A 21,580-nucleotide genomic window follows, 5' to 3' on the forward strand; every position below is an offset into this window, starting at 1 on the left:
GCTCTGAAGGGCAAGGTGCAAAAAGAAAGCAAAAACTAAGTGTGTCATCTTGCTCGTGCTCCCCTTCCTCCCTCACACACAGCCAGTGAGGTACAGCAGGACAGGCACGGGGCAAAGAACAAATTTCACGTTAAATGCCCTGGCACTGCTCTGAGCAGCAGGCTGGCTCCACCCTCAGTGTCAGACCAGGCTACCAAGCACCTGCACAGCCACTTTAAAATACAGCAGTAATAAATCAGCAGGGTCCAGATTGCAGCTACAATAATGACCAAACTTTGCTTCCACACTGCAAAGCACCTGACACCTCACGATTAATCTCTTCCTTGTTTAAGAGGAGCACCTCTTCGTGCTGCCACGAGAGCGCCCAGGCTGTCAGCATCAGACCCCTCCCAAAGGAAGAGCAAAGATCTACAGCAGCTTGCCCAAAATACCTGGCCTGGGTAACCTTCACATGGTGTCCACCACGAGAAGAACAAGCCATATACACCTCTAAATGTCTACATATCCAAGAGAAGAACCTCTCTAGTGCCATTTATCTGCAGCTGGTCAGATGCTTTGGGCACTGATGAAGCAATCCCACTGCAAGGGAACTGTGTGGGAACATGGGCCAGGGTCAGTCTCGTTCACAACACAAATGACAAATTAGCTGTTCCTCATACAAAATCCTCACCAGCTCATCAAAAAGCTTGTAATTTCACAGAATGCTAGTGATTGGAAGGGACCTTGAAAAATAAAATTGGGTAGCTGGGTAGAGAAATGCAAGCAAAGAATAAACACAAATGCAACTCTGGAAAAGGCTGGGTGCAAGAACCTTGCGCTAACCCGAAACGTGATGTGCACCTTGTGCGATGCGGATGCCTGAGTTCAATTTCACACACCCAAAGAAGGCAGCCTGCATTGCTGCTTGCTCCTTCCTTCTCTGAACACTGATAGGGCCATTGGTGTGAGGTAGATACACTGCTCAGAGGGAGGAAGACAGTGGTAAAGGCACGTGGCTTGATGGTTTTGCATAACTTCATGAAACGTTGGGCATAACTGATGATACAAGCTCCAGTAAGACGATAACAAAAGACTTAAATGAACAACAACAACAAAGAAACTAAAGTAGACACATTCTTCGCTCAGCCTTGGAAAGAAAACCTGTGAACTATTATTATATGTTTGTATTTTGTACAACAGCAAATAACACCAGGAAAGGCAGAGCACACTACTTCAGAGTTGCGTTTTTCCACTACAAGAAACAAGGTTCAGACAGCTTTTAACTTAACTTCAAATGCTGCCTTTACATTTATCAATTCTCAAATGAGAACAGTAAATACTCGTACCTTGGCATAAAAGATCTCTCATCAGTGTTAACAGCACTACTGAAGTTTTTTCCAGGCTCCCTGCAAGGGACTGAAAAAAAAAAAGAAAAAGAAAAATTAATTCCTCAGAACATATTTTTCAGATGATAGTGTATGTAAGCATCAAATCTACTCTTCACAGTTTGAAAGTAAAATATGCCTGTTATAAAATTTGCTCTTTGCTTTAATCAAGGGAGCTCTACACAGTTTCTGAACACCAGAATCAAATTCTCTTAAAAACAAAGCCTCCAGCGCAATTTAACCCTGCTTCTGGTAAGTGAAACGTTGGGGGGTCAGGAGAAAACCAATGGCAAAACAGAATTTCTGCTTGATAACATCATTAAAAAATGCTTTACAAACTGGACTTGCAGCTAAGGTAAACTGTGGGAAGGAAACAGAATTGAATCTATTCAGTTAGAAAGCAAAGATCAAGCAAAGCTGCCACTCGTGCTCAATACAGACGCCAGCAGCTCAGCTGCTCCACGCACTGCCACCTCTTTATTTAGCCTCAGATTTCATTCAGGAACATGGGTTAATATCATGGCTTCTTTTTGTGTTTTTTTTAAATGAAAATTTCAAGCTCCTGATTTTTGGCTACCAGATCTGACAGCAGTGAAATACAGTCTGAAGACGCAGTAGGAAAACGTTGCCAAAGGGAAAAGCACTTCTCTTCTACGCACTGTTTTTTAAAATCAGTATCTATAAAGCTTGTCAGCTTGCCTTACATCAATTTTTATTGGCTTTGTGCTGTTGCCACTTCTGTCCGCAATCCCTGAACCTGTAATTTGACAACTACAATTACAGGACACTCACTCCTGTTTCCAATCTCACACTTTTTACTGTTTCCCTGGCACTGCCTTCTACCTCAATACCACGGATCTCACCCCCAAATAATCTCACCCCCGAATAGTCCCTGTCATCCTCCCTCTGCTTCTGCCCATTCATTGCTCAACTGCCCGAGGGATGGGAATTTCAAAGAACAGTTCAACGACCGATTCCCATTAAAAGCCAGCAGCAGCTCAGGATTCCTCTCCTGCACTTTGTTTTATCCCAAACAAAAAGACACCTTCGTTCTGCAGGAGAGATGTGCGCTGCTCCAGTTTCATCCCCAGCTTTCTGATGGGCTTTTTCTTCCCAAGACTGCACAAAACCTGCACAACTTCACTTACAAGACAAGCTCAAGTCAGCCGAAACCTGCCTGAGGCTGGACCAACTTTGCAATGCGTTTTAGGAGATGAAAATTTCCTGTACCGAGACCGCAGGAAAAGCAGCCTCTAGCAGCTCAGCTACCCAGAGCAACCTTGAAGGGGAGCAACTGCCGCTTAACCGCACTGCCAGGGTGAAATCCAACGAGTGCTGCATCCCCTACAAAGCACGGCTCTTTTACAGAGCAGGCACAGGAAGCCAGGCACCAGGCACCAATGCTATCGGGGGCCCCCAAAACGGATCCTGCACCTCCATCTCCTCCCCAGCACCTGCACAGCCCCAGCCCGTGGTGGGATGCAGTGGGGTCAGCGCTGGTGGCACCCCGGGACGCTGCCTGAGGAGCATCGGTGAGCCAGGAGCATGGCGAGCCAGGCCACCAAGATGTGTCCCCCCGGTCCTTAAATCCTGGAGGTGGTGGCCTGGCCTCACGTGGCTGCTGGCTCTCCCTAAGAGCATTTCTGAAAGCTCCCAAGGGAGAAAAGAACCGCTTTTTCCCCCCTTCAGTGCTAAAAATCATAGGAAGCTTAAACAACAGCCTAGTAATTTGTGTTTTTTCAAAATATTTTAGCAGCTCTGCACCCAAAACTGCAGAGCCATGCTCAAGTGCCACCTAGAAACCATAGAAATCAAAATGCTTTAGAAACAGAAAACAAAGTTTTCAAAATCCTTCTTCAATACTTTTCCAAACACAATAGGAAGCAAGTCTGCAGCCAAGCAGTTTGCTCAGGCAGCTCTTGCTGCAAGCACCCACTCGGATCCAATTTGCAGACACCTGAAAATAGGGAATTTCATTCAAAGTGTTGACACAGGCTCAGCTACGGGACTGAAGACAGATGACAAACCAAGAACGCCGACTGCATTTGCACTTGAGATCAGCAACACACAGCCCTAGGTTAAAATAAAAGGGGGGGGAGGGAGGGAGAGAAGGAACAGAGAAAAACGAGGCACTGAGCAAGCACAGACAAAACCACAGGCAGAGGCATCAGTTCCTAGAGACACAACGAAATGGCCTCTCCACGTGCAGCTCAGCAACGTGCACCCCTGGCCCTTCGGTGTTTTGCTCCGTTCCGAGGAGAGATTCCTGGTGGGGTGGCCAAGACGGGGACTCAAGGACATTGACCTCCTCCGCCAACCCGGCTCGCTCAGCGTCCTCACCTCTGTCCTGCATACACGGAAACCAAGGCGTCTGACGTCCTCAGGGGGACGCGTGCTGTCAGCGTGTTATTTAGGGGTCGGGCTGGGGACAGAAGCACACCGATGGCCCCAGGATCGCCGCTGCCACCGTGCCGGAGTGGGGCAGGTTCCCGGTGCTGCAGCCACCGTGGTTATTTTTACCCTGGCAGCTCAGCGCTGAATCACGGCTACTATAAACAAACCTGTTTAATTTTGAGCTTGGAAGTGTTCTTCATGCCAGTTTCTTTTAAATACTACCAACTAGGCCATGAAAAGCTGAGGTTTTTTAGTTTCTTTTATTTTTTATTTTTTTTGTAAATGTCTCCTAACCATTACTCATCACTCCAAAATCCTGCAGCACCACAGCCAGGGCAGCCCCCGGCCGCCTGACGGCTCCACTCGCCACCTGCTTGCAGCAGGAATCTGTTACACACCGTGTTCTTGGATATTAAATTACTCAATCAAGCCGAAAGTACATTAAATACTTCCCCAATATTAATCAAAGCTGTCAACAATTATGCAATGGTGGCACGTAAGCTACGGAAACGTGATGGGATGAGGGATGGTGGATCGCAAATGAAAGGGTGCCTGCAAATCACACAATTAATTAGCAGAGGGCTCTCCCAGAAAAACATTACCACGGACTTACCCTGCTCCTTAGCACAGCATTTCCTTACAACATCAGAAATTGCTGCCATGGATGCACTTGCCAAGTCACTGCACCAAGGCAGTCAATCTCCCTGCCTTTAAGGTGCGCTGAAAACCTCCCCCGCCTGTCCTGACGCTGTCAACATCAGAAAAATGAGAGGGGGAAAAAAGACAAGACCAAGCAGAAAGCAGGGCTTCAATGTGATTTTCATGCACAGTTTGACAAACTTCCATTCACGCAATCTTCAGAGCCTGACTTGACTTCATTGCTCGTTACTGCAGCATCCAACACCCAGGTAAACAGATGCATTACCACTAAATAATCCAACAGGAGGATTATCTGATAATTTACGACAAAAATCGCACTCTCAGTTTTATGAATTTAACAGGAAATTATTACCATTTCCACTGACTGCGTTCAGCATCAAATCAAATACAAATTAGCATAACCAGCACACAGCTAGCGGTATGTGTCACCGCACAACGGCTGCACACATTCAGCCCCTTTAGCTTTTTAACCTTTTTCTCCCAAATTTAACTCAGGCCAAAGCCTAGGGTATTTCTGTTAAAAACAAGGACCACGTTTCAGTTCCAGGGAGGAGCTTACGTTGCCAAATTAAACTGTTTATACTTCAGTAACTTCGCCACTAGAGAATAGGGCATTCCGGACACTCGGACCCACACGCTATTCCTTGGAAGTACGAGCACACCCAGGAACTGAGAAAGCCATGAATGAGATGTGATTCCCTACAGTAACTGGGAATTGAACCTTACCATGAGCCAGTATAAAATAAAAGTATAAACGGAATTCACTGTTAATGGGGAAAAGTGTTTCAATATTATGATATTTCTGAAAGAGAACTTTCACCAAGAATTCGTACATTTACCCAAGAGAAGGCAGCAGCACCTTAATTACATACCTTGCCCAAGTGAGAGGCACTCACGATTCAGTAATTTAATACTAAGAAGGCACGCTTTGTTTTGGTTTTGACAGTAAAACAAACAAAAAGCAACAACCAACAGCTCACGGACAGAAGCACGTGCCAAGAATTCAGCTAACGACGAGCCAAACGAACAAACAGGTATTTGAAGAAGGCAAGAGAAACCTACACTGCTCCGAGATACTACGTGAAGTATTTAACTGGAGAAGGTAGGAGACCAACCTTCCGATCTTGCACACATCCATTCTTAAAATTTAAAGTCCCGACCGTCTGCTCCTCCTGAACCACGTCCAAATCGCCAGTTTCTGCATAATTTCACATCTTCTGCGGCGTGCTGTGAAGATTACTGATTCAGGGCCAAAGCCATAAAAGCCTCAGCTGAGAGTAAAGTCCTCTCGCAGCAGAGCAATCCTTCCTGACTTCAGTGCTCTGCTGAACCGGAGCCCTGAACAAATTAACTGCAGCGCACACAACCAGGTCAGAGAGACGACCTTCTTTGTGAGCAACCGAGCTGCGGTGTGAAAAAGCGATTTTGGGCACAAACAGCTTGAGAACGATCTTCCTCGATCCGTAACCTTTTCTGCAGGCAGCTTCATGCTGAACTTGCAGTTTTAAATATCAAAATGTTTACTTCTATGGAAGCGGCTGCCTACTTACTCATGTTAAATTGCTTTGCCATGGGAGCACTTCAGGCAAGGAGCAAGTACTCTGGGCAGCTAAAGCCTGCCGTGCTCGAACGGCTAATTTATTTTTTGTCCTGTTGGTCTGCATTTGCAGAAAGTCACTAGGGACATGCGCCAGGCAGACAAAAGCAGTGAAAGGGAAGCCAGAAGCAAAGCTCAAAGACCAGCACATGCAGCAGCCCTGAGTTAGAAGCCACCACATCACCCCCGGCAGCCTCCCCCGAGGGGCTGCAGCACTGCCGCCAAGCTCACGCCAAGCAGCACTGAGCCACAACGGGACACAGGACATCCACGCACACCGGGCAGATTGAGGGAATAAACTGACTTTTCTCAATTAAATACATATAAAGTGCTGCCAGCTGCTGGGGCCCGGACACGGCAGCCCTGGACACAGCCCTCCTCCGGAAGAAAAGTCCTTCCTTGCCCTCTTCCCCATCAGCAAAACATGCAAACATTAAAGGGCACGCACATCAGGTATGGAATCAGTTTATGGGACTTCCTCCCATCTGTTGTCTACCACGCCCACCCCTTGCCACTGATTTTCCTTCCCTCCCCCTTGGAAAAAATGTTCTGACCTTTTTGAATAAGGATTAAATTCCAGACAGAATCTAGGAGGCTCAATCGCAGCAAAACACGAACTATATTGTACTTGGTAAGAATAATTTGTTGTGCTGATAGTAGCTTGGCAACATCCTTAACCATGGTTCTTCCTGGTTTTTATAATTAGGGTGAATAAGCAACATGAGGTAGGGAGATTTTAGCCTGCATTTTAAGTAATGATTTTATTTCAGCAGTAATAACGACCAGACACTGCTAAATCCCTGCTTTTTTTCTGTTCAAAAAATGCCAGCAGGCCCAAGGGGGTATTTTTCATACAAACGACTGTCTAGAGTTGGAGTTTGGGGGCTGATTTTATTTTTTTGTTAACCTCCATTTTTGTCAGATAAACCCAATAAATTTATTTCACGTTCAGAAGGATTTAGAAGTTTTCTTTATCAGAGAAAACACTTTCTTAACCAGCAAAGAAAACGACTCAAAGCACTTCAGAGCGCCTTGTTTGGTGAACATCCTCTGAGCAGCATCACCGTGGGCCACGTGTCTGCGCCCAGCACAAGCAACAGACCGAAAGCTCGCTTCCTTTCTTTACCCAACGCTCGCTTGCAAGGCCACGCCATGATTTGGTAAATGATTTCTGAGATTAAACTTGAAACTGAGACGCAACTTAGGAAGGAATATTTTAACATTCCTTCCGAGCATTCTTAGAAGTCCTGCACTGTAGAAAGCGCTTGGAACTGATGAGAACAGGAAAATAACTCAAGGCTGCACCAACAGATGAGGATGTGGCCGTGGCAGGGAACTCACTCACAGCAGCAGCAGCAGCGAGCAGATCCAGCAGCCTGGATTGCCACCAGCCACTTGGTTTCATGCAGCAGCTCTCCCCATCCTGCACAGACACTGCAAGGTGCTGGGACACAGAGGCAGCACCAAACCTGCACGGGAGGAACAAACAGAGCCAGGGGAAGCGGCACAGGGCTGGCACAGCAGCTACCAGAGTGCTGTGAGTGCAGCACCCAGCCCTGCAACCCACGGGGTCTCTCCTGCTTGTCCCATCCCTGTCCTTTCATCCCAGGAGGCTTCAGATGGGTGCTGGCACCCATGGGCTATGGCCATAGAAGCCCTGCTTGCTACCAGGGGCTGCCCTGCACCAGGAAGGTGCCCGGAGCTCATCAGATCGCACTCCAGGACTGAGGTCAGATGGAGAGCACAGCACAGCTCCCCCCACACAGCTTCTTTTAAATTTCCAGAAGAAGCTGCAGAGGTTTAAACACTTGAAAACATATTCCTACCTTCTGCTGGTAAACTGGAAGCCCAATACTACGCCCTTAGGAGCACGTCGCAGGTTAGCGCAGGCACTGCCCAGCCATTCAGCAGAGCAGGATGACTTACAGGTCCCAAAAACATTGCTGCCCTTCAGACCTTACCAGCAAAGCTTCGAGAAATCAGCGTGTGCGTGCACACCAAGCTTCCAGACTGATCTAAAGGTCAGGTTTGCATATGCAGTCTAGAGATTTTCACTGCCTAAAAATACGGTCTTGTACGTCAGCCACGAGCAACCAGTGCACCTCTCCTGCACAACTGCAGCCCCTGAACATCTGCTGTGCCACGGGTACTTCTGGAGGAAAGGGCCCACTCACCACTTGTCACTGGAGGTGTGTATGAACTGCCAAGCACTGATGAGCACCCTTGTAATGAGTACCTAAGCAGAGTCAGCGATGGATGCATTTTAACACCACCAAGGAGAAGTGTAACTCTTGAGATGTTTTGATGGCAAATTTTCAGGCTCAATGGGGATCAGAACAGCAGCCAGTTGATGTACAGAATTAACTTCAATACAAACAAACAAACCCGCACACCACCAAGCTTTCTTTACTTTCTGCACTAAAATGAAGTTATTTAATGTGTTCCTAATCCCTTAGCTTTTAACTCTGCCCTGTAATGCTGCTTCCTGGAACCTGGAGACAGAGGAACCCAGACATTTTCTTTTACAGCAAAAGTGAAATTCTTTACTACGTGAGGATTTTAACCAAAGGAAGATTCAAAATTTTATGAATGGCTCAGGGCTGGCACCTGAAGGGCATCAGTGAGAACTTTTTGGCCAGAAAAGCCCAGAGCTAACCTGCAGACAGATCTGCACCGGGACTCTCATGGCTCTGCACTCTTACGTTTCTTAATTCTTCCAAACCTGCAAGGCTTGAAAGAGCAAAACAGCTTTGTCAATTCCTCCTGGAACATCCTATATAGAAGGAAAGAGGTGACACTAGCCCTTGAAGGAAATAGCTCCAAGTGATTTAAACATTTTTATATGAGCCGTTTCAGTATTTATAGGTCAAGCTTGAATACAACCAAAATAGATTATTATACAGCTGTCTTAAAAAAAAAAAAAAAAAAAAGCCATGGGCAGTTGGACTCCTGCTCCAGAAGCAGAGAAGCTATGTTTAACTCGCAGGGGAGGAGACATCCTACAGCAGCTAACCAGCGAGCAGGAGCGTCACTGCCATCAGCCAATTCCTCCCCTCCACCTCACGAACAGGAACAAAAGTCACTCTCTTTTTAGTCTTTGAAATGATAAGACATAAGGCAATAGGAAAAAAAAAATCTCTCCCATATTAGTATGCAAATGTGTTAAACATATGGCCTGGAGACAGTCAGTTCTGTACTCTGATCGAGACCTTAGAACACGCCGCACTCACGCTGAATGTTAATTGCTGTTATCTGCAATTCCTGCGCTTTCCGTTTTGGTTAGGACACCTTTTCATCAAAGTCAAACCCCCCATTTCCCTGTTTTTTTCTTGAGCAACTCAAAAATGCAAAATCAGCCATACAAATGCAGGGACACTACAGCCGCTGACTTCAGAAGATAATTATTTAAACAAACTTTTGGCTGTACAGATAGGGTTCATATGAACTTGGCACCAAAGTACCAATAAAAAAAAAAGTTTCAGCCTCACAGTTCCATGGAGATTCCTTAGTTTTACAGCACCGGGGCCCTGACACCTGCTACCAGCATGCTCAGTCACCCCGCTGCGCTGCTCAGACCTGCCTTAGTGCTGAACTGCCTCGCGCTCAGCGCTGTGCTCACGGTGAGGGTTTCGAGCAAGCAGTTCGCATAGCAGAGACAGGCTGCAGAGCACTGAAATCACAGAATAAAGGGAAAGAGATGCTTTCTCAGAATGCACACCATTGAGGAAAATGCCCTGGAGCATTAAAACATCTCTTTGATCATTTTAAATGAGATTCCTGAAAAAGCTTTATTCTAAATTTGAGTGCATTCTGGTGATCAATATGCCAATGCAGCGTATTCATGAAAAAAACACAAAGGCAGAAAGTCATACTGATTACAATATTATTGTAAGTAATCTGATGAGTTAAAAGCCCTAAATGCATGAATATTTCATGAGAAAGGCTGTTTGGAACGGTTTCAGTCTGTAACTTTAATCTTAATGTTATTTTCATCTACAATTAGTGTTATAATCCAGAGCATGTGAAAGCAACAATTGGCTACGTCTGTGCCATCTTCACCTGCATTTGTTCCATAAATCCATCGGATTTCTGTTCTCCAGCCCGGTAACAGGATGAACACATCAAATCCCAGGGCACGGCACGAAGTGCTGGGATGGGACTGCTTCTGCAGAAAGGAGAATTGCACCAGAAATAACCCTACCCAATGAACTATGGTTTACTTCCAGCCATCATGTGATAGGTGACATATAAAAGGCGTTATTCTGCATGTCAGCGGTCTGTAATGAAAGTTTTTTTCACTTCTCAGCAGCCCCTCCCTACGACTTCAAGTTTATTTGCATTAGAGAAAAGGATATTACATGAAAAGCAACATAAAAGGCAGGGCAACCAACACAGCCAGCCCAGCTGCTCTTCCCACACGCTTAGTGCTTTCCAGAGTGAGGGTCTACTTGCAACTAACGTGTTAAAATTTTGTGAGAGATCCAATTCCATAGGGCACATTCGCTTGGACCAACACTGGCAGAGGCCTTATTTCGGGAAGCTCAGCAGCTCCCTTCTCTGCAGCCGGCCAGAGCTGTGGATGTGCAGCTCCTCCGAAGAGCAGCTCTAACAGCTCTGAGTTCACACAAAATACCCTCATCTAAATATGACAAATACAACTTTTTCTCAGTATTAGAGAACTCCAGAACACAACTTCGGACCCAACCAAACTCCCAAACGACCCGGCAGGCCTTGAGTTTGCAGTTCTAGCCACTCAAAAGCGAAATGCAAGCAGCCTGCTCTGCTCCAGCTCTGCTCCAGGAGCAGCGTTACACAACGCGACCGATTGACAAACCTGCCAGCGACGTGCTGCCAGTGCAGCGTGTCTGCAAAAAGCAGACTTCTGGCAGGGCAGGGTGATGATTACCCGCTGCAGAAAGGCTCGTCCTGCTCCTTACAGGGGCGCCCGAAGCACCACGGCAGCGGGCGTTAATAAAGATGTTTCGGTCACAACACAGCCACTGCTGGGGACACGCTCAGACCTCCTGCTTCAGTGCCCAGAAGGATGTAAACCCTTTCAATCTTATCAATATTCAAAATAAATAACAAACCGTGATTCAGGCCACCTGCTCAGCAGGCCTGCTAACACCCAGCTCCCCGTATTTTCAGTCAAACACAACCAAAGGGCCGAGGAAAGCCAAGTTACTGCGAGCAGCCCTGCACCTTCCAGCTCCGCTGCCTGCCCTCTGCTGCCCGTCCCTCCCTCGTTACAAAAACCTGCAGAGGGTCAGAGCTTCCCTCCAACAAAGGGGTTTGTTGGGTGAAGGTAAACAAACAAACAGGAGTTTTCAAAACACAGCCAGGCCTGCTTTTGTCAGCATCTGGATTTCTCAATCGGAGGAATTAAATATGCGCCTTCACCCAGGTTCAGGTCAAGCCACTACAAACGCAGCGAGGCGGCGCCTGTTCAGGTATAGCAGGTATTTCCCAACACCCAGCACCCAGTACCTGCTGGACCACTTGCAGCAGCGAAGATCAAAACATTGTCTTCATGTGGCCGCATCCAGATTCATGCAGATCTCTCCTACCTGCTACGATCACTTGACGCTGGGAGAAAAGCGCACGCCGTCGTGCCCAGTGGGCTGCTACCACGAATAGAAGCAGAAACAACACAAACAGCTCCAAATCTCCCCTTTAATTAGAGGTGCTGCCTGCTACGGCGGTCTGAGCGTAACCTGCAGATATAAAAGCTGTAAAACCCCAAACGATCGGTGATGAAAATGAAGGAATGTTTCCAGTGCCCCATTTCTTCCCACACACACCTCAAAGGCTCTTCCCACAAGAGATGAATGCAACCTAGGTTTAAACACACGGTTTCTGATTAGGAATGTAACACTCGGGCAGCGCCTCCTCCTTGAACACCACCCATCTTCCCACAGCCTCCCCAATTTCAATACCATTAAGTGGACTGCCTGAGACAACCTTAATTACTGCAGCATTTGCAAAGGGAGAAGTGATCTCGGGAACCAGTTTCTGCCCCGTTCAGAGCTGTAGAAATCAGAACTCGTTGCACACCAAGCCTGGAAGTGAAATAGCATCAGTAGGCCTAGCACTGCAGGGAAGTGCAGCACAAACACCGGGCAGGCACCGTGCCCTGTGGATGCTCCACCGCTGCTCGGGTCCCCACAACCTCCCCGCAGTCCCCTCTATCCAGAAGAGGGGAGCTCAGAACACAGGCAGTAATTAAGAGAATTATCCCTGCCACAGGAAAGCACATTTCTCATAATGAGCCATTTATCCCTCTGAGAGGTGTCAGGCAGCCAGCAGACGTGTCAAACCAACACACAGGTGATCTCTGAAGGGTCACCAACACAAGCAGCAAGGCCCCTGAGGTTGCTGCAACAGAAAGGCAGCGTGGTACCAACTCCCCCAAAATACTCGCTGCTCCTTGCAGACCTCAGCCTGTTACTGCTGGGGGCAGGCAGCAAATCCTCACCCACCAGCCAGAGTAACCTGCAGGTTGTGTGCTTCCAGACGTGGCAGGGAAAGCAGCCACCGTGTTACCTGGACTGCAGGACTGACAGAAAGATGCTGCCGAAGTCACACGTAGTCACGAGCAGCTTTTGACCATTTTAAGTCAATTTAAGTGCCAGCTGCTGCTGAAAGGGGTATTCCTGTGCTCTCTGCAGCTCCTTCCCTCCACCAGCACTGGTGCTTGCACAACCACTCAATGAGTCAGAGTAAGAAGCGATCTGGTTGAAAACTACCTCTGTATTTCTTGGGCCGGCTCGGCTTTCAGCTACCTCAGCTCCTTGAGTTACCCCAACAGCGAAGAGCACGAGTGGCAGAGCATGGGAAACACTGGGGTGCACGACACATGCGAGCTGCATGCGGTGACCACAAAACCCAGCCCGAAGCCCTGCACCACAGCATCTCTCCCAAGGCCCCTGCCCCGACCCCTGCTCCCACGGAGCCGCCTGCCCTTGCTTTCCTCTGGCATCTCCCTCGCTGCAACCCGGGCTGCTCCTGCCAAGTGACCTCGGAACCTACCCCGCTCATCTGCACAGCAGCATTTGTCAAATATTCTCATTTTCCTTTGCTGCTAACACTACGGGGTAAACCGGTCAGCACAGGCATTAAAAACCTCCACTTCGTGTACCATCATTGGAAAAATCATTTTTTGCATGTGGAAGACGCTGCCTACAAAACACAAGTTACCTCCTCTGCCCCTCAGGGCTGTCACCCACAGCGAATCCACTCCAACCCGGGAGGATGCTTTTCCATGGCCGGCTCTGACACAGGAGGAAAAGCAAATTAACCCTGAAGGCCGGAGCCTCAATGCCTGCTTGAATGCTTTTTGATCTCGCAGTTGCTTTCAGTCCTGGTGATACTTTATGAAATGTAACATCCTGTTTCATGCACTGTAACCAGGTTTCTCCTAAAAATCTCACATTAACACATGCTAAGTCGAATGCCAGGTTTTCTAGCTAAATAGCAGCCTAAAAAGCATATTATTAAAAAAACTCAGCCATGTAGCAAGGAAAAACAGCACATACTGTAAAAATTTTGTCTGTTTTATGAATCCAAGGAAGCCATTCATTCCAGAGAGCCTGTTTAAGGACAAGTAGTCGGTCCCTTTGCTGGTCTCAGCGCTGCAACCTGGCCCAAACCTGCCACCCAGGACCTGCCGGGCACCCAGACGGGAACACAGAGAGCAAAACCTCACCAACCACACGGCTGAGAGCAGGGCACGACAGCCTCGGGTCAAGTCAGAGCACAGGGCTGTCACACACACAAATCTGAACCACATCAGGCCTGGGCTGTCAAAGAGTACTCAAGTACGTTATCACTCTTGCACTAACTTTCCTAGGGGGTAGAGGGCTTGTAGTGAAGAAAGCTAAGCACTGATGCACAAAAATAATGTCATATGTGGCTCGATTCTACTTTTACAGCATGTGAGTTTTAAGTAAATATGCAGGCTAATCAGAAGTTATTTCTATGTCAATATATTTATATAGAAGTCTACCCACAGACAGCTCACATTGCTGCAACATGGATTTTTGTCACTCTAGTATTAGTCAGCGTTGGGGACACTAAAATGGATCAGTTGGTTTCCTAACTGCTTCCAAGTGCTCCTGACAGCCCAACAATAAAAAAACTGGCGATTGGAAATCAAAGGAGTTAAATCTGTGACTTGCCTCAGAGCTCTAATCTCATATCCAACTGCAAAGGGTGAAAACACCAACTACTGCTTCTAACTGTACAGTCTTAGGAAAAAAAAAAAAAAAAGTCAAGCATTCTGGGAAATGCTTTACCCATGAAAACCGTCTCTCCCCTACTGGGCTACCTAATGAAATTTATCTCTTGTATACCTAGGACTGAAATAAATCTATTTCGCCATTTTTATGAAATAAAATAGACTGAGCCTGATTATATTTGCAACACTAGCAGTGGAGAGCGTACTGGAGCACGCTGTATTTTCTACTTACGTCAGAGAGCTGTACTCCTGTTCCAATCTGGGCCTTTATGAACAAAAAGCCAGGTCCTCCTTTACTCCTTCTGCACTCGTGATGCCAGGATATAACCCACCGAAAACACTGGTTGAGAGGTGAACTTTTTGTGACATTAACTTGCACCCAGAAAGCAGTCCAGGAACCAGAATGATCTCAAATCCTTGCTGCCACCACACTTCAGTACTAACAAATAAAACCAAGCACCTCTCATCAGTTTCAGCACCTCAGCAAGACAGGCTGGAGCAAACAAGAGAGCTCAGCAAGAGGAAGTTTCCCTTCCAACTTCCTAACATCCGTACTTATCTCAGCCATTAGGAGTCACCTTTGCAGGATCAGTAGCTTTTGCGAAGTGCAAACAAAACACAAATGCACAATTAAAAAATGGACCCTGGGGTTTATGAGCACTCTTTTAACAGGATGTTTTCATTACAGTTCTGCTTAATAACCTATCATCTACTAAATATAAGAAACCGTTCAATTAACGTACGAAAAAGATCAGCAAACTGAGCATAACTGCTGGACATTAGGATCATGCACAACTGCAGCTGAATTGTTACATGAACTTCTGCTGCTACAGAATAAACAACAAGCCCTTTAATCTGAGTAAAAGCAAATCAATAACTACTACAGAGCTCAGCATAATGTGAATTCAGGCTGTACTCTAACCCCCACACCCACTAACTGCTCTTGGGAAAAAAAAAAAAAGTCAATGCAAAAGAAAAATCCAAACACAACCCCAGGACTTGGCTGGGTTTTAGAAGTCAGGTCTCTCTCGAATCTGCTTCTGCAGAACGAAACACACCCAGTTACTAGAAGTGCTTGATGTTTAACATTACCCTGGCACATCAGAAACGAAAAGCAACAAAATAGGAAGTCTCCCGCATTAATATCCTGAAAAGTTTTCATGTGCCACCAAGTACACTGTGCGCACACATGGCACAAGACAAAATACTGCAATGTAGTAGTACAAACAAATGCTTATGTTGTTTATGCCTCGAGATTGTGATTTAATATAAAAATAAAACACTGACATTAGAGTAGGTCCACATGTTTCGCTGCTGTCATTTAATTACATTTCAATTTCTCTTAAGAACAGACAGTGCTCTCAGACTGGATGAGCAGAGGCGAAATGGATCACAGATAGTTTGTGTCTGTATTCTTGCAGCTTATGGTTTCAAATATAAACTATGTTGATAAATTGCGTAAACATTAGTCTCTAAATAAAAGCATTAACGTGTCACTGGCATTACACTGCGCTAGTAATTTAGTCCCTGTTTGGCACGCGGTCCTCAAAATCTTCAGCAAAGCTACTTACCCTACAAACCGCCAGCCCAGAGCCAAGACGCGTGACGACAGCCCCGGCTCCTCGCTTCGCTGAGGCTGCGGACGGCACCTCCCGGCTCCTCCAGCCCGCCTGGGCCCCCCAGCACCTCCCAAAATGTCTTGTGCACCACGAGCAGCCCCCAGCCCGGCCAACTGCACCCTGCTGGACGCGCTGCCCTGCATCTGTTTGTAAGAAGCACAACTCACTTCCCTGCGACATCTCGGCCTGAGAGAACACAACTACTCCTCTCTGCCCGCTGCGTGATCGGGTGCAAGTCCTGCACATGAAAACAGATTATTTTTAGACCCGTCCACGGGAGCACAGCGCTTCCTGAGGACTCTGCCTGGGCGAACGACGGGCGTGCTCGCGGCCCATCTCCACACCAAAGGGACGCTCTGCTGGGCCAGGACGGGCGATTCCCCATCTACAGCCCTGCATTAAAAACTTCAGGGGGTCAGGCTCTGGGCAATCGTGTCAACAAACTGGTGACTTTTTTTTTTTTGGACAATGAACAGAACCTTAAATATTTTTATTTATAATGCTGATCTTTCCCATAGCAACACGATGCGAGCATGGCATTCCCAGCGTAATGAAATCGCTATAGCAACGTGATAATGATGTCAGAAAAATGAGAAAGTATTTCATACTTCGGGCATGGCGACCCACACCGCTTCTGTGAAATAATAACGTCGCGGATACCACACAGGCATGGGTGTTGCATTTAAAACTTCCCTCTGCATTGCCTCATTTCTGATAACTCCTCAGGCAGGCACACGCCTCTGACTGGTAACGCATTACTTTCTGTTTCTCCCTGGCTGCGTCCGCAACTGTCCCAAAGCCTCAGGAAGCCGCATTAAATGTCTGGCTGACCCCGAGGGCCGTGCTAGCACCAGTGAGAACGCCTGACAGATTGTTTCAGGCACAAACACACCAACCAAAACCCAACCGGGGAACATTTCAGAGCACAGGCAGCGCCTCCCAGTTAAGCAGCCTGTTCCCTCCATGCAATAAGGGAACGATCTTTCTATTTCGAACAATCCTGCTGCTAAAACTAAATCCCAGAAGCGCCAGCAACGCCAAGAAGCGCCGACACCACGCTCCGAAGGCGGCCGGGCGCTTCCAAACCAAAACGAGTGCTTTCGGCAGCACCGTCGCCCTTGTCAAGTCAAGGAAGGCAGAAGCAGAAGCAGCTCCCGTGGCGTGCCCTTCCTGGGCTGCCAGCGAAGCAAAGTCCCGAGAGCCGCCCTCAGCTCCACGGGGCCAGGCCGAAGTCCTCCGGTTGGGACACGGCACCCAGGGGAGCCCCGCACCCAGGGCCCGGAGGCCGCCGCCGGGAGGGAGCGGCCTGGGCCGGGCGGGGGTGGGGGAGCCTCGGCCAGGGCGAGGAGCGGAGCCACCGGGCCCTGACCGAGCCCCCCCCCCACCCCCTCCCGGGCCCCTTCTCCCCCTCTCAGCCCCGTTGTCCTCCGGGAGCGCCCCTCGCTGCCTCCCTCGCCCCGTGGCACCGCCGGGGCCGGCCCAAGATGGATGATGGCCGGGGAGCCCCCGGGCACCCGCCCCAAGCGGGGCAGGGGCCGCGCAGCCTCCGCCACCCCCCCCACAGCTGCGGCGCTGAGCACGGGGGGGACACCCCGAGACCCCCGCACCCCCCCCCTTCTCCCCCGGTTTCTTCCCGTCCCCTTCCCCCGCCGCTCACCGCCGCCGCTCGGCTCCGGGCTCGGCTGCTGTGCGCGGCGGCGGCGGCGCCTCCGCTCCGCCCTTCACCGGCCGCGGCCTGGGGAGGAGCCAGCGGGGAGGGAACGGGCCGGGGCCGGCAGCGGGGAGGCCCCGGAAAAGTTGCGGGAGGCGGCGGGGGGGGCACCGGGCCTGGGCCTCGCACCCCGCTGCTGCCTCCGCACCCCCTGCTCCGGTCCTAGTGGGGCTGTGGGGAGCCCCCCAAGCCTCGCCCGGACACTGCCACAGCGCGGGGAGGGGGCTCAGGGTGGGCAGAGGGGACAGCGATGGTGAAAACAGGCAGGGAGCGAGCGGATAACGAGGCCGAGAGTGGTTCTGAATCCAGGCGTTATGGGGGCAGGCGTGCTGACAGCAGCGCAGGGTGGGGTGGGGTGCGCTGCCCCTGGGGGGTGTGTGGGGCTGGGAGCTCCCCCAGCGGAGCTGCCGTCATCCAGGCAGGTTTTCAGCCAAAAAAACGCTTTCTGAAGCGGCGCTTGAGCAATGGAGTTGTTTTATTAATGCAGCCGTAAAGGATGAAGAGCTGTAATACTGACCTGGATATGTTATAGAGTTGTGTTTCAAGGAGAATGTGAAATGCAGAATGCACACTGCGAGGTCAGCTGTCTGTCACCGGGACTGTGAGTGGCAGCGGCTATGCCTGAAGGGTCAGAAGTTCACCACATTCACCGCACAGGGCCCTGTGCTCTGTGACCAGTTGGGGCCTTTTCCTGCTCCTAGCACAAACTGTAATTCAACTGTATAGTGTATGTTCACTTAAAGCTAATGGCAACAATTAATTTCAATAAACTGGAAATAAAAACCTTACTGCTGGTAGAGATGTCTGAGTGCCCCATGAAGAGCTGTAAGGGCATGGTTTGGCTGTATAGCTCTGTGAGAGCCACAATGCAGAGCTGGTGCACGCCTGCAAGCACAGCGTTGCCTCCTTACATAAGCGGGGACACAGCAAGGACTGCAGCCGTCCCTGGGGACACTCAAGGTGAGGTACAAAGGACAAGAGCCACAGCAGCAGGGACACAGCAACAGGGGCTAAGTGCCGGTGCCCTCCCTGAGCCCCCCGCTCCCTTCACTTGCACAACTTCAGGGCGCAAGCAAAGCTATTGAAGTCTGAGCATGGAGCAGTATTCTTGCAAGTTACACTTCCTTTCAGCCTGAGCTCCAGCCAAAAAGCAAAATTTTATTCCCCAGGCTTTACAGATGAGGAAACTAAGACGGAGATTAAATGACTTATCCAGAATCCCTAGCAAGTCAGTGGCCTGGAGATGAATGCAGCTCAGAGTCCCCACTCCCGTCCTCCACTCTAATCAAAGCAAAAAAAAGGAAGTGCTTTAGCTCTGCTTGCAGTCTGTGCTTGCAATAGAAGTACAACACAGAGAATTTTGCTTCCAGGTATTACTCATGTCTGCTGATACTGATCTATAAATCCCTCCTCTTTATGGCTCAGGTCCTAGAGAGGTATCTCCTTCTCTAGGGACCACCGCGCTGGAAGCGAGCAGGTGAATCGCTGTCTCAATTTGTATAGCTGGAGGCAGGGCAGTCTCAGCGGGATTTCCACATTCTCTTTCTCTGCAGGACTCAGACTTGCCAACCTCAGCAGCAGCGCTCCCAGTCCCTCCTCTTGCAGTGGGGCTGCTGGTGTGGGTGGATCATCCCCGCCTTTAAGGGTGCTTGACACCGATGGCTGTACGACTTGCAGCTTCCTCTGAACTCAAGTATTTCATCGTGCAATCTGTAAACTTAGGAAGTTACTAGCTGCATGTTGTTAAAAATACAAGGCTGTATCTGGAAAACAGGCAGGAAGAAAATATCCGTAGTAACTGCTTTTTTTAAAAGCTGCAAAGTCAGGAAAAAGAAAAATCATTCCCGGGGATAGATGCTGTAGGAGGAGACACTGCTCGCAGCCTTTAGAGGCTTGGTATACTTGGAGATGTTAAGAGCATTCTGCAAGGCTTTACCAGAGGAATATATTTTACTTAGATTTCCTTTAAAGCTAAATTTTTAATAAACTTTACCCTAAATATCAATACATCTGCAGCTTTTCCCACTCAGCACTACTGCCTGAGGAATTTTGTTATATCCAATGAATCGTGTGCTTTTATCTAGTTCTTAGGTTGTGGGTCAGCTTAAGTTTCAAAACAATAAGGGTCCAGGCACACTCAGGGCCTGATTCAGCAAAATGAAGGGCTTATTTAATGTCTGTTCTGGGAAGGTTGACTTTTTTTTCCCCCCAAGTTTTCTGCAGGTTTGAATGGAAGCTGATAATATTTCTTGCTGAGTCAGACTTCGCATGTACATGAAATTAAATCTGGATGAATATGAAACTGGTTATGAGAGGATTAGGAAAGAAGGAGAAAGCAGTCCAACCTCAGGTGCGTTCAGAGGGACTTTTCCTACTGACTTCAACAGCGAATAAATCCAGGTGCTCGTTTCTCCCAGCCCCACAGCCTGCTCTTTCTGTGAGCAGAACAGGTACGGTCCCACAGGCAGAACCATCGCCAGGCTGGGTTCACCTCTGCGATCCCGCACCTTATCTCTTGTGCAACGGGTGCTTACTCGTCAGCAAATTCAGGCTGTCAACACGTGGTGTTAAATCCCACATCCGCACCTTCCACACCTTGTTTCTCCCTCAGAGCATTTCCAGTTTATAGCAAACCCTATTATTTCAGGGACCTCTGTAGGTTGCTGCATGGTGACTGAAGTCATCATCTGCACCTGCTAGGAGGGGGTGCGATCTGCCAGCATCCCAAAGCTGCAGATTCCTACTGCACACCACCTCAGCAACAACACAAGGTCACAGCAGAAGGAGAATTAAGCCTACGTCCTGCCACATGCAGGATACAACCTGTTGTGTCCTGGACACAGCCCAAGGTGTTCAGTGGTTCTTAACACTGTAGTTTTATTCAAAAACTTGACCGTTCTATTTAAATAAAAGTTGAGTTGTCACAAATTATTATTTTTAATTCCCCAATGTAAATCCATTGATATTAAGCTGCACCAGCATTTCACTCCCCCTTTCCCATGTGGCAGGGGTGAAAGCCTGAATGGACAGCAGGGTGATCACCAGCACCTGCAGCAGGGCTGCGATTCCTCGGTCATGCAGCTGAGCTGCAGGGGTTGTACCGACACTTATCCAGGCAGATGAAAATGAATCATGATCCCTCAGGACATTTTTTTTTTTGTAAAACAACAATTGTCCAATTGGATAAATTATCACAAGTTGAGCTGATGTAAATATCTAGCTAATGCCCATTTGCTGATTTAATGAAATCCAGAAGCGACTTGCAATCACATAATGAGCCTGGATTCCTAGCTGATAGAATCACAGGACTAGAGAGAAGTCAGCTCAGTAAAACACATCAGCAGTGCATTTAAACGAAAGTGCATCTGTCACTGCACAGACTACTAGCACATTATCATTACTCCTGTTGTTAAAAGACCCTGACTTTCTGATGGCTGTGTTCTGACCACTTGAATTTACTAACTGCACAAAGAGGAACTGGTCCCCTCCAAACTTATTTAAAAAAATAGTCATGAAAGAATCAAAAAAATACTCATTACAAAGAGCTCAGCATGAGCTTTTGAAGTGCAAACATAATATTTTCTTTACAGTTGAGACTGCAGCATATCATTAGCCCTAATGAGCCAATTATGCTCCAAGCAGTGCATGCCAGCAGCCACCGACACCGCGCTGCCAGCGGCTCCCTTGGCTGGCGGTATGGCCAGAGGGGTCCCCAAGCCATGCTCCACCCCACACCATCCCACAGTGCTCACCAGGTGCCACAGCCTCATTTGGGACACGGAGGATGGCAATAAATGACACCATCATGCTTGGCAAGGCCCCGGACAAGAGCCCCCTGTGCCAGCCCCACACAAAATGCTGCTTGCTCCCCGGGCTGGTCCCACCGTGGTGCTCCATGAGAGGTCTGGGGGCTTCCAAAAGGAAAGCCTGGCTCTTCCAGGGGCTCCATCCCAGGACAACCGGTGCTGCTGCCCTTCTCTTCTGCCGGCTCAACCAGGA

General features: G+C 48.6%; 1 protein-coding gene across 2 annotated transcripts in view; it reads right to left on the bottom strand.

The window, feature by feature from the left end:
- Window positions 1-17,673, bottom strand: part of RAP1A (RAP1A, member of RAS oncogene family) — a 35,579-nt gene extending 17,906 nt beyond the window's left edge. Inside the window, exons 1-2 of one of the 2 annotated variants that reach the window (XM_027444788.3) lie at window positions 17,528-17,673; window positions 1,326-1,395 (exon numbers count right to left, since the gene is read on the bottom strand). The gene's annotated coding sequence lies outside the window, so the exon portion shown is untranslated. The remainder of the gene's footprint in view (window positions 1-1,325; window positions 1,396-17,527) is intronic. The other variant, XM_072028267.1, reaches the window with a different exon arrangement.
- Between the last annotated feature and the right edge of the window lie 3,907 nt (window positions 17,674-21,580).

Source organism: Anas platyrhynchos, chromosome 27 (genome assembly GCF_047663525.1).
Source record: "Anas platyrhynchos isolate ZD024472 breed Pekin duck chromosome 27, IASCAAS_PekinDuck_T2T, whole genome shotgun sequence".
In the NCBI taxonomy this organism is placed as follows: Eukaryota; Metazoa; Chordata; class Aves; order Anseriformes; family Anatidae; genus Anas; species Anas platyrhynchos.